Consider the following 3,372-nt stretch of genomic DNA (forward strand, 5'->3'; position numbering starts at 1 on the left):
CAAAAACCTGAAGGTAATGGAGACAGTATGAAGAGTAAGATGTGCTGAGAGAAAGTCGAGTGAGGAGATGGTGGTGAATGATGAAGTTATGCTCAGAATTAAGTACAGACAGTTTACACAGATCTGCGTAGGATCTACTAGAGAATTTAGACTTCATTATAAAAGCAATGGGAATTATCCCAGTTCTGTGACCTCGTTATCACCAAGGACTTTCCTTCTTCTCTACCCTCTTAGCCATCCATCCTATACTCCATCAACACTAAACCCTGCACTACTTTTAAAATTCTAATTTCAAGACAAGCATTGAGACCCACACATATAATCCCAGCTATGTTGGAGGCTGAGGCAGGAGCATTGGAAGTTCAAGCCAATCTATATCTATATCTATATTTACATACTTTTAAAAAAATTTAAATTCACATCATAGACCACAAATGGGTACTCAATCAAACCCAGAAATCTTACTCTGTTTCTCTAATGGACTCATTTTCCCACACCCTCATTTTCTCTATTTTGTCCTCTAACATTCTCCCCTCACCCCCCAAAAAAATCCCTTCCTCAGCCTTCACCTTCACTCTTCATGCTTTACTCAGAAGCCACAAGCAGGGACTCTTCTTCTTGCCCTTTTCCCATAAAGGGCCTGGTACCTACCCTGTTCTCCGCAAGTCCAAGTCTGTGGAGGAAGAGCTCTCTTCTCCCAAGGAAGGGCCCCCACTCCCCCTATGACTCTTTCCCCAGTCCCTCTCGCTATCATGGAACCTGGATCCTGATCTCCCCTCCCTACACTGTCACCATTCCTTCCCAGCTAAATGACTTACCCACTATTATTCTGGTATTCTCCACTAGCTCCCAACTTGAAAAAAGGAAAACGTTTCACTTCTTTGCATAAACTCCTCCAAGTTTTACCCTGTTTCTGTGCTTTCTTTCAGACAAAAACTGCTCCAAACTTTTTCAATATTCAGTTCCACCCTCTGTCTCACGTTTAATCTTTCTTCAACACATTGCAGTCTGGTTTTATTCCCTACCATTCCAGGTAAGACTGTTTGATATGTCAAAGTCATGGTTGTCAAATTCAAAGAACTCTTCTTTGTTTTTATCTTACACCTCAGCCATATTTCAGAGGGTGTTATCCTTCTCGTCATGAAATAATCTCTTGACTATCTTGACACAACAGCATTGCTGCTTTTCCTCTTACCTCACTAACTACTCTGATCTTTCTTTATCTTTCTTTCTTTCTTTCTTTCTCTCTCTCTCTCTCTCCCTCTCTCTCTCTCTCTCTCTCTCTCTCTCTCTCTCTCTCTCTTTTGCAAACAATTGGTATTATTGAGTCACTCCAGGTTCCTAGTCTCTTTTTTATCTATATTTTTCCTAGAATGGTCACATCCAATAGTTTAAAACATCACCTGTATTTTGATGACTCCCAAATTGATAGTTCCCGTGTAGGTGTCTCCTCTCAAGCCCAGATACTGATAACCAACTTTGACCAAAATCTTCTTGAATTTCTCACTATCTTGAGTACAAAATCCAATTTCCAATCAAAATCTTTTCACATACCTTCACCATTTTATGAAATGCTTTTGTTGTTCATCTTGTTGCCCAACCTGAAAACCTCAGAATCTTCCTGGTTTCTTCATTTCCTTCATCCCTTACATTTAATCCATCAGAGAGTCCTACTGATTCTAGCTTCAAAATCTACCTCAACCGTGTCAGTTTTTTTCCATCTACAATGCCATCAGCTTTGCCTAGGACATCATCATTTCCCATTTTAGAGTCTTTATTCTCTCTTACACATCCCTTCCCACTCCATTCCTTACAGTAGTAGGTAATATTTAAAACTAGATTATCTTGTTACTCACAAAGGGCTTCCTATTTCACTGAGAATAAAATCCAAACTCCCCACCTTATACAACTGAGTCTGATTTAGGGTCTGTACAACACTGTTCACTACTCCCCTTTGCTGATCAATGCTTAGTCCCAGAGGCCTTGCTGGCGTTAAAGAATGCTCTTTTGCTTCAAAGCATTTGAACATGATTTTTCCTTTACTGGAACATCATTACCACCACTCTTTGCATATCTAGTTTCTTCTCATCCTTCAGGAGGAACCTGAAACGTTATCACCCCAAGTTTACCCATCCTCACTTTGTTTCTTTTACAGAGGTTATTGTAATTTAAGGAAATCAGTTAGAAGGACATTTCAGCTGAGAAAGGATGACCTGAAATGGAGTATGGATAAACATGGGCAAATGTTGACAATGTAAAGCTAACTGTACCTTGTGGGTTAACTATATGGGGGAAAGAGGGAAAAGGTATGAGGTCCTATAGGTGGGACCATAACCTGATAGGACTGGTATCCTTATAAAAGAAGAGGAGACACAAGAGATCATTTTTCTCTCTTTCCACATATCTGTACAGGAAAGGCCATTTGAGGACACAGTGAGGAGTCTCCTACCTGTGAGTCAGGAAAAGAACCCTCACCAGAAACCAACTCAGACTGTGAGCTATACCATCAGCTCCCCTGGTTCCTAGGCCTTCAAACTTGGATTGAATCACATCACTTTCTTTCCTGGTTCTCCACCCCAGCCTGAAAATAGCATACCATGACACTTCTGGGCCTTTGTAATCATATGAGAGAATCCCATAATAAATCGAGAGAGAGAGAGAGAGAGAGAGAGTGAGTATATGAGAGAGAGAGAGCGAGATGGATGGATCCAATTGTCTGCTTCTCTGGAGAACCTGGACTAATATAATCAGATTTGCATACTAGAAGGGTTCAATACAGTCCAAAGAAAGAGTTGGAAGGCTGCTAGAAAGAATGCTGAGACTTCTAAGAAACAAGAAGCACAGGCAAGAGAGGATGGTGATCGGGATTGTATTAGTGGCTACTGGAGCAGAATGAACAGATGAGGAATAGACAGAGGAAGTGTTTAGGGGAATGCATGGACAAGACTCAGTAATTGCTTTTATATTAAGGGAGAAAGGGAGGACAAAATCAAGTTGACTCCCATGTTGTTAAATTCAACAAGTGGTCTCCTATTTTGTTATTTGCTGGGGAAAAAAATGGTGAAGATTTGAGGTGAAAGAAGAGCTTATTTAAATTTAAGATGTCAAGGAATCATCTGAGGCAAAGTGTAAACTTCCTGATTTAGCAGTAATATATGTATAGTAAATTACTTGGAAAATAGAGAACATAGAAAAGAAAGCACTCATCCTTAATCCCGCTACCCAAAGATAGCCATAGTTAATATATGAGTATATATAATCTCTTCCCTAAAATTTCACAAACATAAGCACGCGCGCGCACTCACACGTAGTATCATTAACATATTATTGTGTAATCTACTTTCCCCTTAACAACAAACCATGCTCATTTTT

Source organism: Marmota monax, unplaced genomic scaffold, assembly GCF_021218885.2.
Source record: "Marmota monax isolate L192 unplaced genomic scaffold, Marmota_monax_Labrador192_F-V1.1 WCK01_AAM20220418_F8-fsc00012, whole genome shotgun sequence".
NCBI classification, from domain to species: Eukaryota; Metazoa; Chordata; class Mammalia; order Rodentia; family Sciuridae; genus Marmota; species Marmota monax.